This window comes from Ambystoma mexicanum, chromosome 11 (assembly GCF_040938575.1).
Source record: "Ambystoma mexicanum isolate Mex_15411 chromosome 11, UKY_AmexF1_1, whole genome shotgun sequence".
Classification (NCBI taxonomy): domain Eukaryota; kingdom Metazoa; phylum Chordata; class Amphibia; order Caudata; family Ambystomatidae; genus Ambystoma; species Ambystoma mexicanum.
In genome coordinates, this window is record NC_090934.1 from 476,389,836 (window position 1) to 476,417,729 (window position 27,894).

Consider the following 27,894-nt stretch of genomic DNA (forward strand, 5'->3'; position numbering starts at 1 on the left):
CACTGGCGGGCGGCGAGGAGCTGTCCAGCCGGGTAGCTCAACCAGGATCACCAATTTCCATTCAATCAGACACTGTCATAGTCGATGGGAAGGTGAGGATTCTTTCCGCCGCCATCTACATATGGGCCGTAGGATAGTATTGCCCAAGAGTCCGGAAAGCACAAGCAGCGCCCGATTACCTCTCAATCATTTTCCATGAGGTCGTCTGCAGGGTTATTCAGTGGAATTTGCGCCTCAATGAATTTCACCGCTTCATCAGGGACCGTGAAGAAGTAGAGCTTCTCTCTAAAGGTGAACTTAAGCCATCCAGGAAACAGTATGGCATATGGGATATTTCATTCCTGGAGCATCTTCTTTACTCCAGTGAATTATCATCTCTCCTGCTGGACCCCTACGGAAAAGTGGTGGAAGATTCGGATTATCTCAGAGGCGAGTCGGAGCTCCCCCTTCTCTTGTGCAAGACGGAGGACCTCATCCCAGTCTCTGTAGCTCAAGATTTTGGCAATGATGGGCCTGGGGAAGTCTCCAGGTCTGGGACGTGGAGCCAAGGCGCGATGGGCCCGTTCGACGGTGAAGAAGGGGGACAAGTCAGGATTGTCCAGTAATGTTTTGAGCACGTTTTTGACTGCTGGCTCCATCCGTCCTTTCAGAGCGTTCTCGGGGGACTCCTATGATTCTAATATTGTTTCTGCGTGACCTGGACTCCAAATCGTCGCATTTTGCCTTCACGAGTTTCATATTGCGAGACAGGGAGGCCACTGTGTCCTGAAGGGTATGAATGCCATCTTCACTCGCCCCGATCCTGGACTCAGCCTCAGTGATCCTGGTGGAAGGACGCAAAGTTTTTAACTATGGACTCCATCATGGCGGTAAGGTTGGGGGCAGGTGCATCCATCAGTGCAATCGTGTCCTCCTCACTGTTTCAGGATTGGCTCGGCGCAGACCTTGGTGCCGCCTTAGCATACTTGTCCATAGCTCCAACCTTATTAGCACCCCTGGATCTGTTTGACATGGTCTGTGTAGGTGATGTCTCCCCCAGGACCAGGTGCACAGCACCCAAGGGCACCAAATTCCACAGCTGAGGTGGTGCGTCATGCATGGGTCCGGCAGGACACTGTGCTGTCAGCGGGGCCAGGCGCAGCCACCAGTCACAGGGCCCCACCCAAGCCCGCGGGATCAGTGGGCAACTCAGTCATAGGCAAGGATAAGACGATGATCCTGGGAGGCGCCACCCGGCAGGGAGCACCAAGGCACTGCTACAATGTGGCCGCCCAGAGGCAAGGGCCACAGCGTGCACCACTGAGGCCAGGTCAAAGTCTCGGCATTTGCTAGGTTCCCCCAGTCGAATTTGCCTGCACGGTGTCAGGGGGGAGGCCAAAGAACAGGTGCGCCCAGCCACAACGCCAGGGGGGCGATAGGTGAGGACAGTGCAGCCAGAGAGACCGATCCAGAAGGAGGTGAAGTGCAGGGGGGGCCCCTACCGCAGAAAGAGTCAGAAGAAGAAGGTTATCAGGCCCCTGAAAGCAAGGAAAGGGCCTGAGTAGACCCCAGCCGTATGCAGAAGGATGTGCCCAGCCAGGGATTCAGGAAAATTGCTGATGCTCAGGGAAGCCGTAGATGCTTTGTGCAGGAAGGTTGTCCACTGCAACAATTATCCCCCATGACATGGCATGTGCTGCATAGTAGGAACCTCTAGCACAGGGAGTGTCGTTTGTGGGCCAGGCTTGGGGTGCACTACGGCGGGGGACGGCGTCATCAAAGGGTCCCAGGCCGGTGCAACAACCCACCCTGTGCAGATAATCCGTTGTCCCACGGGGAGGCCAATGGATGGGGGGCTTGGGTGATGGCTCGCGGGCCGGCAGACAGGGAATTATTGTAATCTGTCCAGAGAGCAGAGTTACAAAATATAAGGCTGGGATTGGAGGGACCCGGCGGGGGGTGGTGGGGACAACCCCGGTGTCTCAGGAGGAGGATGTCTCAGCTGGGGGCAAGGGCACCAGGCGCAGGAGGAGCGGCAGGCAGGAGCAGAGCAGCGCCCTGCAGGCTGGCCTACCTGTCAGCGTGTACGCCCATCAGGGTTCCCCAGCCCGCAGCCGCCAGAATGCTACAGGGCAGGCGTACTCCCTGCCAGGCCGAGCCCAGGGCCAAAGGCGCGGCACAGGGCAACGTTGCAGGTGTCTCTGGTGCAGGAAGCCCAGCGCGGCTGTCTCCCGACAGACCAGCTGTCACTGTCACGCTCACCCGATTCCCACGGAGGCGCAGGTCTGGCTTCGAGTGCTGATGCTTCTTCTATGGTGAAGCGCAGGACTCTGAAGATGCACTCACTGGCTCGCAGGAATATTCCCCTGTGCGTGAAAAGGGAGTATTACCTACTGACGGAATAATGCTCAAGCCTCCCACTCCCTTCCAGCCCTCCACGATACCCTTTCTCGATTCCCCGTGAAGTCTCACCTTAGGGTCTGGAAGGATGAGTTCTCCATCCTGCTTCTGATGCAGGGGCGCGTTGAAACCCAGTTACTTCACTGGATTGAGGTTTGATGGGAGTTCAAATAAGCTTGACTATTCAGGTAAGGCGCTGTAAGAGTTCTGTAGCAAGTTCAAAAGTTCAAGCTTAATAATAAAGTTCATTGTCTTATTGCAGCAAGCGCTAACGCTTATGTCTTTTTTCCCCTTAGGGGCCGGGGTTCGGAATGCCGGAGATATGGCGCCGACCCGAAGTGAAACGTGCAGTTCCAGTAAATGACAGGTAAGTTCTGGATGAGCGTTCGGGTAATGTCTTTGCATTCGCTCATTCAATATCTTTGTCTTTTTTTCCCCCCATAGGGGCCGGGGTCCGGAATGCCAGGAAGCGGCAGGACCTGAAATGAAATGGGAATGACCCAACAGGTAAGTCTTAGAAGGAAACTGAGCTTTTCCTATTCCCTTCCTTCTCTCACCTTGTGTTCTTGTCTTTTTCTCTCTAGGCTCTGGGAAGTAGCTACGGATCCGGATGATCGCTGCTGAAGATGGAGGTGCCCAGGAAAGGTGAGTGAAATGCAGCGCTGCAGCGATCGAAGCGAAATGCTTTTAAAATGATGTCTTCCCTTTCAGGATTGTGGGTGTGAAGTCTCCGTGATGCAGCTTTAGCAGGTAAGGTCTTCTTTCTCTCCAATTCTCTCTTAGCAGGTGACCCAGGATGCTGACAGGCGTGGCTGAAGTCCAGATGCAGGAGCTGACACGGTGAGCGTCCAGCTGCGAGGAGCAGAACAACGCGAAGCGTGAGTTGCTGATCGGGCATGGTTTAAATAGCTTTGGAAGAAGTTCCAGGTATGTATCCTTCCACCGATATGGTATGTATCCTTCCCCGACCACACCCAGGGGAAAGTAGGTCCACAGGTAAAGTAGTTCCATTCAGGCCTCAAGAGGGCCTGGATGTAGCAGCATGGTCTGCATCAGGTAAGTGCACCTTAAAACACTTGAACACATGTCGAGCTTTATGAGCCTGGCGCCTAAGGCGCCAGGACAGGGTTCCAACATGAGCCTGGCGCCTAAGGCGCCAGGACTGTGTCCAAAGGGCCCCAGCTTGGGCCCGCTGGCACTTCCCTGGGGGAAATAATGCCTGCCTCTGGGGTTGCTGGGTCGGACCTGGCTCCTTGGAGGTAGGCATCATGACACCAGCCAGCTCCCCCACATAGCAGGGTGCATTGCGCCAGACCGCCGCCCCAAGCCACACAAGGACCAGGAGCGGGCCAGAGCCGCAGGGCAGCCATCCAGGCTGCAGCGCTTCTGCTGGCGGCAGTCGACCCGCAGGCCAGGCGCCGCTCTCAGGGTCGGGTCTCCAGCAGTGGCACACTCTCTGGCGCCCCAGCCGCCTACGCAAGAGGCCGCAACAGCACTTCCACACGGGCATCAGCCTCAGATTCGCTCATGGGGCAGGACAGTCACACCAGCCACATCGGACGCCAGGCCGCATCCCGCGCACCAGTACGGGCACCACCCTTCACAAAAGATAACGAGACAGAAACAACAACGGCTGCTGTTGACAACCCAACAAAGCCACTAATGCCAGGAGAATTAGTGTATGTGCACAGCCTTGTAAGAAGGTGGAATTCTCCAAGATTTCATGGCCGTTATGAAGTAATACATTGCACCTCTTTGGCAGTGAAAGTAACGGGCCTGAAATACAATACTGGATACATCTATCAGATGTCAGGAAAGCACATGACAGTATAGTACCAGAATCAGTAGTAGAATAGGAACATGAAGTAGCAATTTCTTAAATGAGATAATGAGCAAAGAAAAAGCAGCTGCTAAGGTACTGAAATGACAAGTATAGTGGCCTTGAGAAGTGTACTATCAGATGGTGACATAGGTTATTACAGGGAAAAAGAAGAAAAAGCTAAACAAACATATGTGTAAATAAAGTGTTTCTCTCTCTCTCTCTCTCTCTCTCGTATGTTTAAAGAATGTATGATTGTCTTTCAACTAAAATGTGTGCTTAACACATTTTATTCCACTCTGTAGGAGCCACAATGGCAGAGACAAGGCCTCTGAATACAGTAAGCGAGTTAGATAGGAGTAGGGACAACGCTAGTGACACTAGGGCATATTCCTATGAATGTGGCCTTTATTTTACGCCCATTGTTTTTTCTGTTATGTTGTTATGGTCAGGTCTATATTGGAGCGTGTCTTATCAGTAATGAAAAAGAAGGGGTGGGGGACTGATACAAGAAGGAACTCAGCTAATATGGGATGAAATTGATATGGGACCAGAATACCTCTGCAAATCTGACCATGTTGCATAAGAACCGTATAATGAAAACTCCACAGCCTGGGTTATACATAATGAATACCAGTGAAAATGTAATATATGTATAAGATGATTATCAGCCAACCTCAAGCGTTCGCAATGCCACATACTCACTCTCAGACAACCTCGGATCCTACCTCAAATGCCGAGTTTATGTACACTATGTCCCAGCTACCACACCAAATACTTCTCCAAATGCACAGTATTGGCAATATAGTAATGATCAGAATGAAATGATAACCACAGGTATTTTTCCCCATCTATTACCAAAATGTTATCTACGCATATATTGGCCTAGGGCGGAATGGGAGGAGGAAGAGGGGAATACTATAGTACAAATATGATGAATACCATGGGCTGGGGCTAGAAACAGTAGAAGACCTCCGGCACCCTGATCAGTCTAACAGGTGGTACTCTGATATGAGCGCCACAGGAAGCCAGGCTACGAATGAAAGCTGTTATGTGTGTTCCTTGATTCCCCATGCAGCAGGAACACCGAAGGTTTTAATACCGCAAGAAACTCCCATAGTAGAAGCCCGCCCAGTGTCTCCATCTTGCACTGTGTAGAATTCGAAGTACCTTCCAGGCACACACAGTATTTGTATTTTATTTATTTGTATAACACGCCTGGCCCAAAGGCATCTGGGTGCATATCTTGCGTTACAGTGACATAAAATAAGTCAAGAAGAGTAAGAATAGATATTGAATATACATACAATCAAATTACTTACAGGATATTTACAGGGAATTTACATTCAAGGTGCATGCCGGACAGTGTCAAAAACAATGGTGCAGGTCATTCTGAGGTACAAATTATGACTGATGTGGCAGGTGAAAGTGTTGAATGTCTTGAGCAGTGAGCCACAGTTTAGCAGTGTTCTTGAAAGAGTGGAAGGAAGATTCCGCTCTAAGTGGGTTAGGTAACGAGTTCCACAATTTAGGGGCAAGGACTGGGAAACTAGCCCTGCCTGATATCTGAAGTTTGAACCTAGGAAGGGAAAGACAGTGAGCATGGGCTATTCTCTGAGGGCGGCTGGAGGTTTGGGGTGTGAACCAGCTTGCCAAGTAGATGGGAGCCTGGTTGGACATGCATTTGCACATAATGGTGAGCGCTTTGAGGGAGACTCTTTGGGCTACTGAAAGCCAACGTAGGCTATGTCTGGTGTCAGAGATGTGCTGATGCCTAGGAATATTTAGAGCTGCCCTGATGGCGTTGCTTTGGGTAACTTGGAGCTTGCTTAGATTACGTTGACTGGACTCTAGATAAATGGCATTACAATAATCAAGTTTAGACATAATAAGTGTTGTGGCAAGATTGGTGCAGTTGGCTGTAGAAAGGAATGGTCGGAAAGCTGTGATAAGTTTGCACATGTAGGTGGAAGCTGAGATTACAGCATTGGTTTGTCTGGATAGCGATAAGGTTGAATCAAGATAGATGCCTAAGGTTTTAGTATTGTTGGATACCATAATGGTATTGCCATCGATGATGAAAGATTTGAAGGTAGAGCCTAATCTGTTAAGTCAGCGTTGGGAGCCCAAAATGAGAAGCTCGGTCTTATCATCGTTAAGACAGAGCTTGTGTTGTGCCATCCAAGCCTGGATGACATGGTAGACATCATTTAAGGCTTTCATGTCCACTGAATGGTCTCCGGTGATAGGGATGAGTATCTGGGTGTCATCGGCATAATTGGTATAGGTGACACCTAGATAGTCAAGAATATCGAAGAGCGGTTTTGTGAATACGTTGTAAAGTGTCAATGAGACGCAGGATCCTTGAGGGACCCCACACTGGACTGGTGAGGGTTTAGCAGAAGCAGAGGGGGAGAAGACCCTCATGGATCTATTATCCAGGAAGGGTTTAGTCCAAATGGTGGCTTTGTCTGAAAAATGGGCTGCTGATTTGAGATGCCGGCAGAGGATTTAATGGTTGACCACATCAAATGCTGCCGAAAGATCAAGTAATAGTAGAACGGCCAATTTCCCGTTATCTTTCAGATCCTCAAGGAGTTTATTAGATTCCAGGTAATCCTGGATCTGCAGATAAGCAGCTCGGTCCAGGATTTTGAGCAAGAACGGAAACGGTGGGGATGGGCCTGTAATTGGTGGGTATGCTATGGTCTAAGGAAGGTTTTTTGAGAAGGGGGATAACCCAAGCGTCCTTAAGGTTATCAGGGACAAAGGTTATCAGGGACGATGCCTGAGTTGAAAGACAAGTTTATAAGGGCAGTGATAAAAGGAGCCAATTCATGTCTAGCCTCCTTGATAATGGGAGCTGGGCATGTGTCACCCTGACAATTGGATGGTTTGAGTTTGCTGATGATGCTTTCAACCTCAGAGATAGTTAGAGGTGAGAAGCTGAAAGGTTTATGGAAGTGTGCAATAGGGTTGGTATTGCCAGTGGGAGAATTGAGCTGCGTGTCAATCTGTAGGCTGCTTTTTTTGGCGTCGATTTTGGATTGGAGTGTTGAGATTTTGTCGAGGAGCGCTTTTTGTATATTAGAGCACCATGTACTGTCTTTTCTACATGTGTCAGGGGGTGGTTGAGGGAGAATCGAGTTCTTTCAATATTTTGAAAAGCTCTTTGGTATTGGATTCCGCTTGCAGAATGCGCTTATTTATTTTGTTTGTTTATTAATTTGTAGGGTGCACCAAACCCTTAGGATACTTATAGCTTAGTTGCAGAGTAAAGAAAGATAAAGGTAGCGTACACACATGCATAGATAACAGAATTAATGCATACATTAGTAAAAGATTGAGAATAAGATACAGTAAGGAACTGGTGCTAGGTACAAGCAGGCGCCGGTTCCACGGTAATACAAGGTCGGTTAGTCATAGTGGTCGTTGGAACGTAACCAGTTGAGGGTGTTGCGTCTGAAGCTATGGTGGGATTGATCTATTCTGCGCTCAAGCGGGAGTGTATTCCAGTACTGGGCAGCTTTTACTGGAAAGCTGTTTCCGCCTGTTTTCTTTAACCTGAATCTAGGTATTTGTAGGCAGTAGGAGTTAACCGCTCTAGAAGGCCGCGTTGATGTGCTTCTGGTTATTAATTCCGTTAGATAAGGTGGGGCTGCATTAATTAGGCATTTGAAGGTTAACAACACTGTTTTGAGGAGGATCCTATCACTGATTTTAAGCCAGTGATGGTCTCTTCTCGTATTACATACATGTTCTTTGGTAGGGAAGTTCAAGGCCATTCTAAGGGCATTATTTTGCAATGTCTGGATCTTGCTAAGGATGTATTTATTGGCTCCCAGATATAGGGCATTACAGTAATCAAGTTTGGATAATATTAAGGCATTGGCTAAGATAATGCAGCTGGCTTGTGTGAGGAAGGTCCTACAAGATCTAATAAGTTTACACGTGTAGGCGGTAGAAGAGGCCAGAGAATGTACCTGTTTTTTCAAGGTTAGGGTAGAGTCAAGGTAGAAACCTAGCGTCTTCCCTTCTTTGGCTAATGTAATTATGTTGCCATCAATGTTGAAGGTGGAATAGTTAGTGTCAAGTTTTTTTAGATTGGTGGCAGAACCAAGAATCAGAATCTCTGTTTTATCGTCATTCAGGCAGAGGCCATGAGTTGCCATCCATGCCTGAATGAGGATGTACATTTCATTTATCAAAGCCGTATAAGAGACGAAATTGCCCGAAAGGGGAATGAGGATCTGGGTGTCATCTGCGTAGTTCGTGCAGGTGACACCCAGTCGGTCCAATTTGTCAAATAAGGGCTTGGTAAAAATATTACACATAGTTGGCGAGACACAAGAGCCTTGTGGGAGGCCACATGTTGTTTGAATCGGGTCTGCCGACGCCAAGGTGGAGAAGACTTGCATAGTTCTGTTGTCCAAGAATGACTGGACCCAGGCTATAGCGTCACTCAAGAAGTGGACAGCTGATGCTATGTGTTCCTCTGTCTTGTCTTCAAATCCCACTATGGTCTTTCCCCCCCACCTTTCCTCCCTTCTTACTTTCTATACCCCTTCTCGTTCTCTCCGCTCTGCTGATCTTTTCCTACTCTCTCCTCCTCCACCACCACCCTGCGCCCCCTCCCGCTTCTGCTCTTTCCAACTCCTCGCTCCATTCCACTGGAACCGCCTCCCCCTCCCCATCAGCTCTTCTCCCTCCTACCCTTCCTTTCGCTCTTCTCTAAATTCATATCTTTTCCATTCCCCTCCCTAACACCTTTCGCTTCCTCTCCTAATTCTCCCACCGCCTCATGACTCACCTCACCTCTTACTCCTGTACTTCTTTACCCTCTCCTTCCTGTCTACCCCCTTCTGCCCTACCTCCTGCTCTCATCTAGTCTTATTCTTCCCTCTCTTTCCTCACACCTTCTCGCCTCCCCTCTTACTTCTGCTTCTAGCTCCACTCATACCTCCCATTCCCTCTCACACCTCTGTCCCTCTCCAGTCCCGGCTTACCTCAGCAATAATGTAAATTGTTCCTTGTACTGTTTTCGAGTTGTGATTCAATTGCCATTTTATGCTCGTTGTATTTTTTCCTGTTCTCATGTAAAGCACTTTGGATTAAAGTGCTATATAAATTCAATAAAATACAAATACACTGCGTGGTCCAGCAAGTCAAAGGCTGCCGACAGATCAAGGAGGAGCGACATGGCAGTGTTTCCTTTATAGTCGAGCTCATCAATTTGTGCCGTGAGGTCAATTAAGGCTGTCTCCGTACCATGTTGGGGTCTGAATCCGGAATGGCGGTAGCCCAAGAGCTGGTTAGTCTCAAGATCATTCTGAATTTGAAGATGGGCACCTCTATCTATTATCTTGAGGAGGAAAGGGACCGTGATACTCGCCCTATAATTCGTCGGGGTGGAAGGGTCTAGCGTTTGTTTTGTAAGAGGTAAAACCCAGGACTCTTAAGTTACTTGGGACAGTGTTAGATGAAAAGGAAGCATTAATTAATTTGGAAATGAAAGGGGCTAAATCTCTTGCAGCATCCTTGATTATTTGGACAGGGCAATTGTCACCTTTGCAGTTAGAAGGCTTAAGGGATGCGAGAATTTTTTCAGTTTCCTGAATGGATACTTTAGTGAATTTAAATGGTGCTGGGCTAGGCTTGTCGGATGTATACGAATTGTTCGAACTACAATTGTTCGAATCACAATTGACCGAATTGTGAAGGTCAATTGTTATTACATATCTGCGGGGGGAAACCCCTCGCAACCCCACATTATATATATATATATGCGGTCAATTGTGCAAAGGTCAATTCGGACCCTTGACTTTCGATCAATTGGGTCATTCGAACAATTGTGTTCGAACAATTTGGGTAATACCAGGCTTGTCATTAGTAGAGACAGTAGGTAGCGTCTCAGTTGAGGACAGGGAGGCTTTTTTTAAGGAAATTTTAGTTTGCAGTGTTGTTATTTTGTTCGCTAAGGCATTCTGGATGCTAGTGCACCATCAGGAGGAGGTATAGGTGATTCTAATTCCCGGAGGATCCCAAACAGTTCCTTAGTATTGGAGCTGGCATTTGAGATTCTTTTGTTGAAGTGATCTTTTTTAGTACGGATAATTTCTTTCTTGTAGTTATTTGCAGAGAGTTTTAATTGCAATTTATTTTAGTCCATCCGAAAATGTCACCATAAAGTTTCCAGTTTTCTCTTTTGCAATCTTAGTTCTTTAAGGTGTGGGGTAAACCAGGCATTAAGATGAGCCTACTGTTTATTCTTACGTAACTTAGAAGGCGCAATGGTGTTGAATGCCTTAATCATGGTATTGTTGTAGAGATCCACCAGTGTATCAGGATCGGAGTTACTTGGGAGAGCATTAATAGCATGGAGTATGAGAGGTAGAAGTTTGTCAGGTGTAATATTTTTCTTTGATCTAGTGGGGAGAGGCACTGCCTCTCCCCACTATTATTATTATTTTTTTACATTTCTTTATTGAATGATTCGTAACTCACCAGCCATGGCCATACATTTTATGTAAAATCATCTGAACATATTGCAAACCACATTTACATAAGGTGAACACTCTTAGAATAGATTAGGGGATATCGGCACGTTCATATGATCGAGCGGGTATCATGAGTACTTGTACAGGATCCAGGTGGGAGGGTAGGGACCTTCCAAGTCTGCCTGTCACCACAGGGGGGAAAGAGTCCCCTCACACAGTGTTATTCCTTGCACTCTCAGCCAGGGGGGCCATCATGTGGGAACATCCTGCGACAACAGGTACGATGTGAAGGGTAGCCAAATATTTTTGGGTCGGTTTTGCACTCAGCACATATTAGCATATTCCATATCAGTGTTACTAAACCATGTTAATTCCCTTAACCAACCTTGCACCCCGGGGTGGGGATTCACTCGTCCACTTCATCAGGATACATCGTCTCGCTACGATTATATAAGTGGATAGTAACTTGCGGTACTGTTTCAGCAGTCCCGGGAGCCACCCAAACATGCAGCACAGCAGTTCTTTAGGTACTGGTTACCTACCATCTCAGACATAACCTCCAACACTCCCACCCCGACCCCCAGAAGGAACGCAGCTCTACACAAAGCCACAGCACATGCAGCATGTCTGCTAGCTCCTGTTTACACCTTGCGCAGGTAGCCAGTTTTGTAGGGTCGTATTGGTGTATTCGTGCTGGGAAGACGTATACTCTATGCAGCGTTTTAAGCTGAATCAGCTGCAGCCTAGTATTAAAGGCCAAGTGATTTTTAGAGCTTGTTGGAACTGTGGGTCTTGAACTAGTGTATGCGTTGTTTCCTCTTAGCGTTGCCTTACGCCTGTTGGTGGATCTCAGGGGGACAAAGCTCCTGATGCTCCAGTATTTGTAATTGTTGTTCTGGTTCACTGAGATCCAAAACTTGGCATTTCCAGCGCCTAATTGCAAAGTTTTGGATCTCAGTCACCCAGAACAACAATTACAAATACTGGGGCATCAGGAGATTTGTCCCCCTGAGATCCACCAACAGGCGGCAGGCAATGCTAAGAGGAAACAACGCATACACTAGCACAAGACCCACAGTTCCAACAAGCTCTAAAAATCACTAACTTTCACACGGAAACAGGGTCTTTGCAGCTTTCCCTAAACGGGAACAAGAGAAATGGCCGACTACCTATTGAGCAGAAAAGATGATGTCAAGCGCTTATTCACACCTACAGGATCAATGGAGCATGCATTCCCTCCCTCTGAAGGCAACGGCACCAAACAACCTAAGACAACTATTTATCAAATTGGAGAGATGCTGCACGAAAGAGATGAATACACTTTGGGAAATGTTCACCCTACAGACATACATTGAACAACACAAGATACCTAGAGGGCACATCATCTTCTCAGACTTCAGCAATCCTGAGGATGTTGACCTAGCAACCCAATGGGAACAAAACCTAATGCAAGGTTCCAGGAACATGCTGAAACTACTCATTGAACATGCTGAGAGGGAACATCAGAGATTGACAAAGGAAATAGACCAGCTCAAGGCAGATATTGACAGCAGTAATGCACAAACAAGCACCAAGGAATAAAATTTCAAAATCATGCACGAGATCCTCAAGAATCATCAAGATGAGGTAAAGCTGAGGAAATGCCGCAAATTTGCGCGTGATGCTCAGGATTGTGAAGACGGCACTAATATAATGGAAGTATATCACATACTATGTACCACATGTAAATACTGAGCAAAAATATGTTCGTCGCAGGAGTGACAACCCATGGTTAAATTACTGGACAAACAATAAATCAACACGTGTTGCAAACCCCTAACGTGTGGGGAAATTGACACTCATTGGATACTAAGGAACCACTGTCCAGCGCCTAATTGCAAAGTTTTGGATCTCAGTCACCCAGAACAACTAGTATTAAAGGCCCCCTTGTGCGTGGTGCTGCAGAGTACTGCCCATTGCTTGTCCGATATGGGTCTCCCACCCACGTGCACCCCCCCCGCTCCGAATCCCCCTCCCACTTCTCTCTGCATCTGAGTGCCTCCCTGGGTGTATCTTTCTGGAGCGATTTATATATTGTGGATAGTGTACCTCTGCACCCGGGGGAGTTCCTAATGAGCTGCAATACTGGGGTGGCTTGTGGCATCTCAGGAAACTACGGAGACCATTCTCTGAAGGCCGCTCTCATCCTGAAGTACTGTATGGTATGTTTAGGTCTCCTCTCACCCCCATCTTTTCCTTAAGCAGGTCATGAGAAACAAATTTCCCTTCTGGGTACATATCTTCGATGCGCGTGATGCCCGCCTCCCCCCAGTCCCGTGCTATGGCCTTATCGCAAGTTGGGGCAAGGGTTTCTATGCTCCACAACGAGATGCCCGGGTCAAATGGGCGGTCCACCCCCAACCCCTTCACTGCCCTCTTCCAAGCATGTATTGTGCACGCTACCGGGTCAAATCTACACCTATCATGGGATTTACCAGAGATCAACAAGTCTTGAAGGGAAAATGGTTGTACCGAGTCTCGCTCAATCCTAACATGGGGAGTTGGCCGAGCACCGGTCATCCAGAATCTTGTAAAGATCATTTGTGCCGCTAAGAAGTACAGTTCCACATCCGGTGCCCCGACCCCTCCCTTTTCCCATGGTTGTGCAAGTGTTTCCCACCCTGTGCATTGATTTCTGGGGTACCATGTCAATTTGCTCACCAGTGAGCACACCTCCCGGAAGAATCCTACCCCGGGCCAGGCCAGGATATTTTGAAAGGTGTACAGAAGTTTAGGAACAACTATCACTTTAGCAATGCCTATTCTCCCCAGGAGAGTGGGACAGTCCGCACCACCTCTCCATACTGGACCTCAGCGTATGTAATTATTTGATGCGATTATTCTCCAGTAGTGATCTCGCTTCCCTGCTCACCTGAACGCCCAGGAATGTGACGACCCGTTGCTCCCATCCGAAGCCATGGCTGCAGGAGGCCGAGTAGTGTTTTCATTTAGTGGGAACAGATAAGACTTAGCCTTGTTGATCCGCAGGCACGATGCCTTCCCGGACCTCTCCATCTCATGGGACAGTGGGGTTATATTGTTTATGGGGTCTTTGATATATACTACTGAGTCGTCAGCATACAGAGAGATTAATTCCCTTACGCCTCCCATTGCCAGGCCTCTATGTCCATGATGCTTCCTCAGTCGAGCCGCAAGTATTTCTATTGCCATAGCAAATAGTAAGGGCGACAAAGGGCAGCCCTGTCTAGTGCCCTAACTTAATTTAAAAACCTGGGAGCGAGCGCTGCCCTCATTTATCTGGGCACATGAGCATGTGTATATGAGCCGGACCACTTTGAGGAAGAAACCCGGGACTGAATTGAGTCAGTGTTTCGAAAAGATAGTCCTATTCCACTGAATCAAATCCCTTTTCAACATTAAGCAGGGCAGCCACCGCATGCGTGTCGGGATTTATCTGGGCCAGGATTGCGAATAAGCGTCAAAAGGTTCAAAGAGGTTGCCCTTTACAGTATAAATCGAGATTGATTCATGTGTACAACTTTGGAGACATGGGGCAGTAGCCAGTCAGCCAGCACTTGGTGAACATTTTAGTATCAAGGTTCAGCAGAGATATAAGGCGGTATGATGAGCATTCAAGGGGGTCCTTGCCGGGCTTAAGGATCAGGGTAATTACCACCTTACACATTGAGGATGGGATGCGTCCAGTCGTCAATCCCTCTTGCCACACTGCTAACATGTAGTTCGCTATCTCGGGGCCCCACTCCTTGTAGAACTCGGTCGTTAGGCCATCCGTTCCGGGTGCTTTGGAAGTGGGCAGTTCACGGATCGCTTTCAGGATCTCGTCAATCGTTACTGGGGCCGCAAGGGTCCCCGCGGCCTCCTCACCAATCTGTGGCAGAGAGGCTTTCCTAATATATTCCTTCAATTCCTCCCTTTGCAGTGATCCCCGGGATGAGGACAGAGTTTCATAGTATAGCCGAAATACTTGAGCTATTGTGCTCGGCTGCACCACTACTTCTCCACTCGGGGCATTGATTGCAGTAACATCTTTATACCCCCTTTCGTGTCAAACTATGGCCGCTAAATGCCTACCGGGTCTCCCCTCCTCCCCATATCTACGAGCCAACCCTGGTTGTGCAAAATATTGGCCTTCCCTTTCGGCTAGGGCTCTGAAACGGTCCAATCCGTCCCTCAGCTTAGACAGAGAACCCGGGGTATCTCCCCTAACCACCTCTCCCTCCCATCTCTTGATTTCAGCCTCTGTGTCATTTAGTAGTCTCCTTATCAGTTTCAATATTCCCAGTTCCATGGAGAGGCAGCCCCCCCGAATGACCACCTTGAATGCCTCCCACAATGTGCCTTTTTTGGAGACTGAGCCCTGGTTTTCGTTAAAATAGTTTCTGATCAGGCTGAGGATCTCACCCCTGAACACCACATCGCCCAGTGCCGCTGACTTGAACCTCCATGGGGGGAGAGTAGTCACCTAATCTAGACGCAATGACCACTTCACAGGGGAATGATCCAATAGAGTTCTGGGTAACATCACACATTCCGCCGTCCAGTGTGTTAAATATGGGCAAACAAGGATGTAATCCAGCCTGCACGCAGTATTATGAGCTGTTGAGTGGTGCGAGTATTCCGCCCCCTCATGGTTTAGGAGCCTCCATACATCCCCCATATCCAGCACCCCGATGGCCTCCAGGAACGCTTCAGCTGCTTTGGATCTCCTCCTTCCTCCCCGTCCGTTCTATCCCGGCATGGGTCCAGAACCACATTGAGATCCCCAGCCCATACTATGTTGGTGTCTGCGTATTTCTGACTTATTCGTATCAACCCGCTGAAGAACTCAGGGTCAGGGGTGTTGCTAGGTCTGGAAAAGACCCGGGACTATGCTGATGTCAAAACTGTTGGGACTGGGGGCTAGCTAGCCTTTTGGCTGTAACTCCTGATATTCTATCTGGGGCTACAACTAAAAGACCAGGGGCTATAGCCCCCCTCCCTAGCAACACCTCAGCTCAGGGCCGTCCACGTTTGGGCCGTAGATATTGACAAATGTAAACATTGTGTTCCCCCAGCAACCCGAGAGTATGACGTACCTTCCCATCGGGTCGATGTGCGTGCTTGTTGGCCGAAACCCCAGTGACTTATGTACTAGTGTCATCACTCCTGCCGAGTAGGCTGAATAGCAGCTCCCCCAGCTCTTTGTAACCCCCTTGTTCCCTTTGCCCCTCAGATGGGTCTCCTGCAGCATTATTATCTTGGCCTCATGCCGTTCACAGTTTTGCACCACCTTGCGGGACTTCCGCGGGTTGTTGAGTCCCCACACATTCCAGCTGATAACCCAATGTGCCATATCTGATGTTTAGAACATGTTCAGCAGCAGCCGCTTCCCGCCCTGGTGTTCTGCCCCATGGCCATTCGCTGTTATCAGTGAGGTACAAATCTTTTTTTTTTTTAACCAACTTTATTTCCATTTTTACTTAAGACAAACATTGGCCTTTAGTTCCAACATATGTTATAAACATTGTTACCCATTTGAACCCATTATTCAACATTCTGAAACTTTGTCATTGGGTCTAGTATTGTCTTCATACTTTTCTCGACCCCTCCCACCCTTGCCCACCCTTCCCGCCCTCTTCCCTTATTTTTAACCAAGTTTATATTCAATCATTTTAGCATGTAAGACAACAATTAGCTTTCGATTACATCAGGAATACAACCATTATTGCCTGTATAAACATATTATTTTGGCCTACCCGAACTTTGGCCTTGAAACTATTATTGTCTTCCAACTTTCCCTCCCGAGAACCCCCCACCCTCACCCACCCTATCCCACCCTCTAGTACTTAGAGCAAATCTGAACCAAACTGTATCAAGGTGATAACCAGAGGAAAAAAAGAAATAAGTTTCTTGAGCTTCTCCCTCCACAATGTCTTCTGCTGTCATTATCTGATGTGAATGTTTCTTAAAATCCTGGGTTTAAAGAATTGGACCTCCCTTTCCCCCACATAGTCCTGAAATGGATCCCATATGGCTAGGAATTTCAGGTGTGTCCCTGACTTTGTGGCGCAAATGTTCTCCATCGCCATAACTCCCCACCCTTTCATCCACCACCAAGGGGTTGTAGGGCCTTCCACTGTTTTCCATCATTGGGCGACTGTCATCCTTGCTGCAGCTAGTAGGTGGGTGATGAGGGCTGCTCTATTCCCTGAAGCTGCGCAAGTCCCTTTTGCCACTGCCCCCAACAGAATGACCTTGGGGGATTGTGGTAGGTCTGCACCTGTTATGTCTTTGATTAAACTCAGAATTTCTTTCCAATACACCTTTATCTTTGGGCACGACCACCACATATGGAAAAGGTCACCTCTTTCACCACACTATCGCCAACATTCTGAGGGGTAAGTGGGATTTATTTTATCTATTCTGTTTGGGGGCAGATACCATCGGTAGCATAACTTATATGCAGATTCTTTGATTGCAGTGGATTTGGATAGTTTGTGAGCCCTCCTCCAGATATGACTCCATTCTTCCTGAGTAATCTCCTCCCCCATGTCCCGCTCCCAATCCTTCATGTATTGGAGGGTATCATCTACTTGCGATTTGTCTAGTAACTTGTACAGTCTGGTAATCCCTTTTCCTTGTGCCCCCTCCCATTTCGTGAGTTCTAAACCTACTGGGGGGCGTAGGCCGGCCCTTTTTACCGCAGGGTGCGAGATCCAATGATAGTGGGGCATCGTCTTGGTACAAGTCTCATAGGGACATTGCGTCTGCTCCCTTCCAGCCATCCCAGAATCTCAGTTGGAGCCCAGGCGAGAAATCCGGATTGTGTAAAATAGGGGACATGGGACCCAGACCTAGTTTGATCCCCCTGCCATGGATCGCCGTGTCCCAGTTGTGAAGTGTTGTTTTTGTCGCTTCCAGTAGATACCACCCCTCTCTCGTGCTTTTGGTCTAAGGAATGGAAGCACACGTAGTGGGGTGTCGGTAGCAAACTGTTCTATTTCCCCCCACCCTGGGAGGGGGTCACTGCCTGCTCATTTCAATGCTGGCGCCAATTGGGCAGCTAAGACATATCTCTTTATGTCCGTCCGGCACTTCTAGCCCCCCCCAGAAGGGTTGGGTGCATCATGATCTTTTTTTGGATTCTAGGCTTCTTATTCCCCCAGATAAATTTGAGCACGGCTTTTTGGAGTTGCTGAATCAGTTTCGGGGGGGGATCACCACCGGGGTGGAGCTGACCACGTACAGCAACCTGGGTAGCAGGGTCATTTTTATCGCCGCTATCCTAGCAAACCAAGCTAATTCCTGGAGGTCCCATCTCTGTAAGTCCTCTTGCAGGCGCTTCCAAAGGGGAGTGATATTCGCTTTAAGCAGGTTTTTTGTGGATCTAGTGATGCAGATCCCTAGGTATTCCAGGGACTGTTTTCCCCACTGTAGGGGGTAGCGTTCCTCTAGGTATGTTATGTTTCCTCTACCCTCAGTTATATTCAGTGCTTTGGATTTGGCGTAATTTATTGTGAACCCTGATATTTCTCCAAATCTCTGCAGTTCTATAATTATATTGGGTAACGTGTGCATTGGGTCTGCCATGTAAAGCATAATATCGTCTGCGTATAGGGCTATCTTATGTTGGGTCTCACCTGTTCGCACTCCCCTAATACCCGAGTTCTCCCTAATCCTGTGGGCGAATGGCTCCATTGCCATGGCAAATATAAGGGGGGAGAGGGGGCACCCCTGCCGAGTACCTCTCTGGATATTGAGTCTTTCTGATGTATAGCCGTTTACAATTAGGTGTGTGGATGGAAACTGGTAATTAGCCAGCACCATCTTGGTGAATGTTGGCCCACAGCTGAAACCTTCTAGCACCTGCCGAATGTATTCCCAGTATATGCTATTGAATACCGTGTGGCATCAAGTGTGGCGATAGTAAATTTCTGTGCGCTTCTGGTGCCCCAGTCTATATCATCTATTACCCGCCTGACATTATGCTGAGTGTGTCTTCCCCGTACGAAACCCGCCTGGTCTGCATGAATTATCTCAGGCAATACTGTCGCCAACCGATTTGCGAGTATTTTTGCATACAGTTTCGCGTCAGTATTGAGGAGGGCAATGGGGCGGTAGCTGGAGCATTCCACCGGGTCTTTCCCCGGCTTTTGGGGAAGAATTGTGACCGAGTGTCCCATGTCTTTTGAGACAGCTCCCTTATCCCTAATTAGGTTGAAGAGACGTGTGAGGGGAGTTGTCAGTTGGGTGAGGAAAACTTTGTAGAACCCGTTCCCCAAACCATCTGGGCCGGGTGCCTTTCCCCTGGACAGTGCTGCTATCGCGTCACCCACTTCCTGTGTTGTGAAAGGGGCACCTAATTGTTCTTTCTGCTGTTCAGAGATCTGTGGTAATTGTACGGCCGACAAATAGGACACTTGATCCGCTGCGTTTAGGTTCTCACTAGACATCAGGTTTTTGTGGAAGTGGACCATTGTTTCTAATTTCTCATTATCTCCCGTTTGTAATACCCCCCTACTGTTTCTTAACCGGGTAATGTGGTTGCGCGCTGTTTGCGTAATTTGGCTGCCAAGAATTTGCTCGCTTTCCCCCTGTGTATGTAGTATGACTGCTTAGTATTTAAAAGCAATTGCGCTGTTCTGTCCGCCATGTGGTTTTCGAGTTTGGATCTATCTTTTTTGAGGTCTCGCCAGGCTCTGGGCATCTGACGGGTCTTATGGAGCTTTTCAGCATTTCTTACCTCCTCTTCTAATTTCTGTGTTATAAGGGCTTTCTCCCTGTAGTATTGCGTTGCTTGAGCTATGAATTCACCCCAAACAAATGCTTTCCCCGCGTCCCATACAACCCGCCAATCCACCTCTCCATTGTTATTTTCCAGGAAGTAATTACTTATGACTTCCTCTATATGTGCCCTAAGCGCTACGTCTCGCAGGATTGTTTCATTCAGCCTCCATTGTGGGCGGGGCCTGTACGATGTTTTCTGCAGTTCTATGCGGGTTACCACTGGGGCGTGATCTGAAAGGTATTGGACCCCAATTTCTATTTCCTTGACATGGGGGATCAGGGTGGAAGACACCAGGATCATGTCAATTCTAGAATACCCTCTGTGTGCTGCCGAGTAATGTGTATATTCCCTGTTTTCTGGGTGGAAGAACCGCCACGTCTCTATCACCTCCAAGTCTCTAAAGAGTTTTCCCAGGGCCTGCCTATTTCGCTGGTCTGCGGCTGTCGGGGGGAGAGTTTTATCCATTTTTGGGTCCATAACTCAGTTAAAATCTCCACCTATTATCACTCTGCCCTCGCACCAGCTCCCTATCTTCTGGAGTAATTTGGGGATATACTGGTCCTGTTTTTCATTGGGGACATATACTGCTATAATTGTGTACATTTGGTCATAGATGGTACCCTTCACCCCCAAGTATCTGCCTTCCCGATTCCCCCAAGACCTGTTGTTTGTGGAAGTCTAGGTCCCTGCTACAATGAATCGCCACCTCTTTCGTTTTAGACTGGCTTGAGGCAAAAAAATTGGAGAGGGAATGATCTACTACGCATCCTTCTTTCATCTTGCTGGAGCAGGTGTGTCTCCTGCAGGATCGCTATTTTCGTTTGCATGGTTTCCAGCCTACTCAGAATCGATTGTCTTTTAGCAGGGGAATTCAGTCCCTGGACGTTAAGTGAGATTATGTTCACTTCTGACATTGCACTCTAGGAGATGGGGTTCGGCTTATTGGGTCTTGTGTATTGCTACAGAATTTACCCTCTATCGGAAGTCTTTCTGTTAAACCCAGTTGTGGAGGAGGCTTATCTTTGCTCCTTGTTTTTGGTTCCTTGCATTTCCCATCTTTGACCACTTCCCCTCCCCCTTCCTATCCCCCCCATCCTGGGGGAATATGAGGCCTGGGCCCTTCATGGGGTCCTCCGCTGAACCAACGGATGTAAGGCCTCTAGGGTCCCCCCAGTTCACAATGGTCAGGAGTAGATCTACTCTGACCCGGTTCCAAGATGATTGACCTACCTCCGTGAAAGTGTTTCGGAGACAATTTGCGGTCTTCTCACTTGTAGGTGGGGCTTCACTCATTGTCTGTGTGTCTGGCTGCCTTCGGATCTGGTGGGCTTTTGGGTTCACAAACTGAACCGGTTGGGTGTTACCAATTCTACCCATTCTTCCTCGTCTTTGCCTTCTGCCCGTTGACCATTCCCATGGTTTGCTAGACTGGCCAGATGCGTTTGGCCGAGGGCGCTCGGGTGCCTCGTGCTGATCGTCCTCCAAGTGTAGGAGGGCTAGACCCTCTGCACAGTTTCCAATGTTCCTCTGTTTGCCTTCCCATGTAAATGAAAGGCCGAATGGGTGCAACCATCTATATCTGATTTGGTGTGTCCGAAGGGCCTTTGTGACTGGTTGCATTAGCCGCCTTTTATGAAGGGTGATTCGGGCGAGGTCTTGGTATAGCTGTATGCGGGACCCATTGATCGTGAGATCCCCGTTCATCATTGCCGCGTGTAGCACCTCTTCCTTCAAACCATACGATGTCATTGCTATTAAGACATCACTGGGTCGTGACCCCGGTTCATTGCGTATCGGGCCTACTCGATGAATCCTGTCGAAGCCTATAGTTTCAGGTTGGACATCGGTTAGTAGGCGTGTGCCCTCCTCTGCAGACCATCGAAAAGTGTGCCGGAAGACTCCAATCGGGCACCCCAAAGACAAGGAAGTACAAGCCTGTCTCTGTGCTAAGCAATTTGTGGAAAGTCGGAACTCCTGCTTAAGTGATCCTGGAATCACTCTGAAGCCATCGGCTAGATTTAGCTCCCACACCAAGTAACCACAGCACAGCTCCGATTGTGAGTATGCTACCCCACCAGTGACTCCACCGCACCCTGGGCCGCCATCCTCCTCGGACCACGTGGGACGGACAGCTGCGGCCTCGGTGGGGTAGAGGCGCAACATAGCAACATAGCATAACATAGCAAGCAAAGTTGCATAGTGTCTCTTGGGTCCTTGTCCAATACTGATTCCGCCAGGCCCTTAATCCTGACATTGGATCTTCTCGAGCGGTTTTCTAGATCCTCCGTCTGGAGTTCCAAATTGTTTGTTGCGGTTGCCAACTAGTCTAGAAGCAGGCAATTTTGATTAATCTCCTCTGTGATGTTCGAGAGACCTCTTTCCACTATGTCTACTCTTTCACCCATCACCGCCATTTCCTTATTAACCTCCTGGAGGGACGATTTCAGGTCCTCAGTAAGTTGTTCCATTTGAGTATGGAAGGCTTTTGTCATTCTGGCCTCCATACCTTTCGAGCAATTTAACAGTTCGTCTTTGTCGGTTGTCATATTGCTAGTTGGGAGGGCCAGTGCTTCAGTGAGTGGCGCTGGGGGAGGAGAGGGCGAGTCCGCTTGCGTACGGCTTCTTTGTCGCCAGCACTTCTCAAGCTGTCCCTCCTGGGGCCTGGCCGGGGTCCGAGCTCTTGATGGGCCCGTTCTGGATTTGGTACCTGGCATCTAGGTCGGGCAGCTGTTGTCGACGGTTTGTTTGTCTGGGGAAGAGAAAGTTAGTGCTGCAGTCTTTTCCCTGTTTTAGGTGTCCCTTGCGGGGTTGTGTGTCATGGGCAAGTCCAGCCCAGCATGGTGTTTACAATGCGGGGCTCTTCCTTGGCTTCTATGTTCTAGCCCTATATTAGTCCATGAGCTTCCACCAACACGAAGCGTTATGTGCTTCCCGCAGACCCTTCAGTGCTACCCCCAAGGCAGCCACCTCAGAGAACGTTGCGGGCTGCAGGGGCCAGGCGATCGAGCCCCGCGCTCAATTCGGGACTTCTTCCCCCGTGGGTCCCGACCTCCCCCAGCCCTGTTCGTGCAGGTGCTGTCGTCTGGGTGTTGCTCCCCCCCTCCGGGGTCCGGCCCTCTCCCCCTTACTTGAATGCTGCTGCTCCTGTCCTCCCTGGCCGCTCCTGTGTTGTTGTCTTTGCAGCGATCTGGTAGCCCATGGTAAGCCCACTCCTATGTTGCGCCTCTACCCCACCGACGCCGCAGCTGTCCGTCCCACGTGGTCCGAGGAGGATGGCGGCCCAGGGTGCGGTGGAGTCACTGGTGGGGTAGCATACTCACAATCGGAGCTGTGCTGTGGTTACTTGGTGTGGGAGCTAAATCTAGCCGATGGCTTCAGAGTGATTCCAGGATCACTTAAGCAGGAGTTCCGACTTTCCACAAATTGCTTAGCACAGAGACAGGCTTGTACTTCCTTGTCTTTGGGGTGCCCGATTGGAGTCTTCCGGCACACTTTTCGATGGTCTGCAGAGGAGGGCACATGCCCCGAGGTCGGGGGCCCAACCCTCTGTTTGTCTGCTTTGATTGTGGACCTCTATACTGGAATCGGGGCTTCGCCGGGTCCGTGTTCGGTCACGTGTTTCTTGGGAGTTGGGTTGGGGTCGTTTTTAGTATTGACTCCCTTTTGCGTTGTGTGGTAGCTTCCGCGTAGCACCTGGGAGCGGTTCAGTAGTGTGCAACTAGAGGAGTGGGGTGTCGCCAAAGTTTTTGAGATTACACAAGTTGTTGTCTTATGGGCGATTTGAAGATTACCTGAGTGCAAGTTCAGGCCCCCCCACTTGATGTGTGGCCGGATATCTGGCTTGCGCTTTTCACCTTTGGGGTACAGGGGTAGGGTTAGGTTGTCTTGTATCGTTCTGCAGTTAGTGGCTCCGAGAGTGTGAGGAGATGCAAGCTTTCAGAGTTTGTGGGCGGGTGGACCGCAGGGTGCAGGTAGGCCTACTTGTGTCTCTACCCAGTGCAAGTTGCCATTGCTGGGTATAGCCTAGTTGCTCCTTCTGCTTTCTCTAGCTGCGTTTGGATTTTAGGGGCCTTATGGCCAAGACCTTTCAGTCGTACGGCCTCTGGGTGTGCAGAGTCACGTTGAGCGGAGCAGGTGCTGACAGTGGCGCCCTCCTGTAAGTTATGTGCTGAATAATCGTTGCACCTAGGTGTTTCAGGGGTCACGAGTGGCGCCTGGAGGTGACAGTGGGCCTTGCTTGTCCGGCCTTAGTGTCCTTAGTGTCCTGTTCCGGTGGAGCGGGTGTTCTGGTGGAGCCTCCAATACAGTGGTTGATCCTGCCCCGAGCCACTGAAAGGCGCCCAGTCTCTGGGGCGCTCCAAGCGACTGTAAATGCAGTTGCACGGTGGCTGTTTTCGTGTCTTGCCTCCAGGGTTTTATCAGTGCGTGCCAGTACAGGGCTCTTCGTGCTGTTCCCAATGTCTGGTGCCAAACTACCTTCCCTTGGCGCTGTGTTCCTGATGGTCCCCCAGGGTGTCTTCCTCCTAAGGCTGGTGGGGCTTGTTGATTTTGCTGCTGAGTGGGGGAGCGTTCCTAGCTGATTGGGCTGCCCTGCTATGGTTTGTGGGTTTAACTCTTTGGGTTGCGCCTGCTTTCTGTTAGGTGTGGCCCTCCCGTGGTGACCTGCTTTGCGTCTCTCAGAGCTCGTGCTTGGGGGGGCTAACACCTGACTCTGCTGTCAGGCGTCTTAGCTCAGAGGTCCGCTGTCCCCAGAGGGGCCGTGCTCGCTGTAGTGGAGCACCGGGAGCCCCTGCGCCGCCTTGGCAATGCAGCTCACGTGTGGATTCAGGAGCAGGGGGCCCTGCCTTGATTGGGAGTTGTATGGCGGTGCGCCGTTATCAATGGGGCCACAGCGCTCCGTACCTCTGCAATGGTCCTTGATGGGCGAGTTCACGGCAATCCAGCCCTCAGCCCTCAGTCTCTTCTCATGGGTCGGCCTATCCAGCGTCGGATCCTGGTCTTCTGCGTCCGCGCAGCCCGAGATGTCTCCGTGGGTGTCGGAGGAGGCCCCTTCGCTCGCTGTCCTTGGTAGGCTCCTGGTGAGGCGAGTGTGGCGATATCCTGGGCGGTCGGGTTGTGCAGGTTGGAGGGGGAGAGGCTTGTCCACTTGACGTGTTTCTCTGTGTGGGCTGCAATTTTATGCCGCTTCAGAGGCTTTCCCTCCATTCGGGAGTCTGTTGTGGAGTGCCAGCGCCATTTTGCAGGGCTCAGGGGCGTCCCACATAAGCGGCTGCTCTGTGGTTCCCTCGGTCCGATTTTTACCGGGGTGCACAGCGGGAGGTAGGGGAAGGATTGAGCTACTGATGGGTGCTTCTGTTCATGGGATATTTGGTTTCAATCCGTCGCGAGAGGATCCAATTCAGGATCACAGGCAGGAGCTCAGCGGGACTGCTTCCCCACGTCAAGCGCGCTGGCCACCATCTTCTCACGGGTCCCGTTGAGCGGCCCCGCTCAGCTGTGTCTCCGATTCTTTGTAGGCAGCTGCACTCTGCTGTTTGTCTCCCTCGACTAGGGCCTCTCGCACTCCTGGCGTCAGGTGGCTAAGGGAGTCTCTGTCCGCGATCCTTCTCCCGCCTGATCCAGGGGCTCGCCGCTTCTCCAGCTGCAGGCAGCCACCCGGTCTCGACTCCTCCCGGACCTCAGTGCTACGCCGTTAATTGTCGTGTGGTGGAAGCGGAGCTGGTGCACCATTCGCCAGGCTGTAGGGCGCTGGCAAGGGAAGACAGCTCCCTCTCGTCGCGCTGGGGTCTCGGTGCTCAGGAACACTAGGTTCCAACGGCTCCGGGAAGTAGAGTGGGCGTCGCCATCTTGGATGCCCGAGAGGCACTTCTTCCCCCGTCTCGTTCAGGGCTTTGCGAGCTCCGATTTCGTTCCGGAGTGGCATCGAACCCTAGAGGAGAGGTTCCTCTTCTGGCAGATGTTATTTCCGTAGCAATTTATGGTATTTTAATGGCGCAATTCCACCCGTTACAGGATCTCGGGCAGGATCTCCACAAGTGCGCGTCCTTACAGCATGCGTGCTGGCCACGCCCCCGGTACAAATCTTTTTGTTATAACAAACGCAAACTACAAACTTGTCACCCGCTCCCCCTTCTCATCTTCAACCCATCATGCTCCCTTAACGTACTCTCCCCTTCTCCCCCCTCCCACACTGCCCTCCCGCAACCAGCATTGACCGGACCACCCCCCCACCCCCATTAACTGGTTTAACACAGTTCAAATGCCCGGGGACACTAGACACCGCTACCAAGGTGGACACACATACTCCCCATCGCAGGGAGGACTTAAAACAAAATAACTAAGTGTACTTAAGCAGCTGGTTCCATTCGTTACATCAATAGCCTTTGTCATTGTCACCCATCGATAAGGACTTGCTGAGGCTTCTGTAGGTACAAGGTCTGCGTCATGCTGAGTTCCAGCCACCATCGCAGTCAATGTTATCAGGCAGTTTCCTAGTTAATTTATGTTTGTGCAATGCTTCTAGGAAATCATGGTCTGCGCCCGAATCCGTGAACAAGTGGGTCTGGCCGTTGTGCTGTACTCTCAGTTTGGAGGGATATTGCATTGAGTATCTTATTTCCCATTCTCCAAGGGCTCACTTTGCCGCCAGGAAGGAGAGAAAAGCTATTTGGACTGCTGGGGTAAAATCCGGGTAGAAAGATACTCTTGTGTTCTCGTAGGTGAGGTCCCAGAGTTCTCTCGCCCTACGTAATATAGCGTCACAGGCTCGATAGTTTAGGACACAGGCAATGATCGGGCGTGGGTTCTGTCCCGGCCTCGGGGCAGCCTGCGATTTCCAGTGTGCCCTCTCAACAAGGAACTGGGACGAGAGAGATGGACAATGCAGCACTTCCCTGATGAAATTCTCCATGAAGACCTCCATATTGTGCTTTGTCGACAACTCTGGCACCCCAACCACTCTAACATTATCCCTCTGCGATCTCGCTTCGAGTTCCTCATTTTTGTCTTTGATGGATTTCACCTCTGTCCTGAGCTCTCCGATTACCTGTGACGTGTCATTATTGGTGTCTTCCAGTGCGCTCACTCTGGATTCGACTTCGGACGTCTTGTCGCTCTCCTCATCTATCCGCTCCTGCATCCTATCCACCTTATAAGCCATTCCGCCCAGTTTAGTATTTATGGCAGCGAAGCCGGACCTCATTTCCGCCAATACTTGGCCCAGTTCCGGCGGGGGGTTGGGCGCACCTCCGTTCATCTCTCCCGCCATTGGAGGCTCCATGGTCCGACCTCGGTATTCTCCTAAGGAAGGGTTCTGTGAGCCTATTGCTGCTCTTATGCAGTCCCTCTTTTTAGGTAAACTGCAGGCGGGATTGCAGTTTATTCCCCTTCGCCATGTATCTTGTAGCTAGGCCTGTGAGAGCCCACCCCTGCCCCAGGGAGCCAACCACAGCGGAAGATTGTTTAAGTGGTTGAATGCGTTGACACTATTCACAACTAATGCTTAGTTGCAGGTCTGCGCCCCCGTGAGGTCACTGTCCTTGATGTATATAGCTGTAACCCTTCTTCCATCCGGTTTCACTGCCTGTTCCCTTGCTTGAAGCGGAATGCTGTTGGTGCCCACTCGTGATGTCTCAATTGCCCTTCCCGCCTGCTCCTCTGCTCTCTAATCGATTGTGTGGAGCGCAGGCTTCAGTACCTTTATGCGGCTCAATCCGCACCTCTATGGTGGCCGCTCCTCTCTTGTTGAGAATAGCATATGCCAATCTGATGTCAGGTGGTCCCTCTCTTGTATAGGTGCGATGGTCCCTTTCCCCGACTAGCCCCAATAACAGGGTAATGAGGTGCACCTCCTAAATAAATGCTAGGATCTGAACCGTGGCGTGTTACGCCGCAGGAGTCCAGCACCTTCAGGACTTTCCTTTGAGATCGTTCTGTTGTTGCATGTCTGGGTCCAGCTATTGTTCAAAGGGCCATATTGTCGCGGGGCTGCCCATGTGTGCCACGACTTGCCCACTACGGCCTTGCTTATCAGTTCCTCTTCGCTTGGGCTCCGCAAGGTGTACCGGGTGGCCCGGGGGGCACGCCTGGCCCCGCTGGGTTGGTGTCGCGAGCCCCCCGCCCCAGACACTAAAGGGAACCGCACACCCATACCTTCTGGTACAGGGCAGCCCAGGCCACTGTGGTTCAGGCTCTGGTCCGGCCTCTCCAGCCCCCGGGCCCAGGACCACTCCTCACCTGTCATGGACTCAGCCGCTCCGCGCCACTCCTCCAGATCCGCTTCTATGGGGGCCTCACTGACCGGGTGCGCCGCCTAGCCAGAGCACCTCCTCACTCGCTTCGCTGCAGCTGCTGCACCGATCTCGGGTGCGGCAGCTCACTCCGTGGATGGCCCGCCTCCAGCATCTTGTCCC

The 27,894-nt window shown here is 50.1% G+C and overlaps 1 protein-coding gene across 2 annotated transcripts in view; it reads right to left on the minus strand.

Moving 5' to 3' along the window:
* The window catches only part of ACCS (1-aminocyclopropane-1-carboxylate synthase homolog (inactive)), a 1,238,632-nt gene that overhangs the window by 935,451 nt on the left and 275,287 nt on the right, over positions 1-27,894 (minus strand). The window lies entirely within an intron of this gene.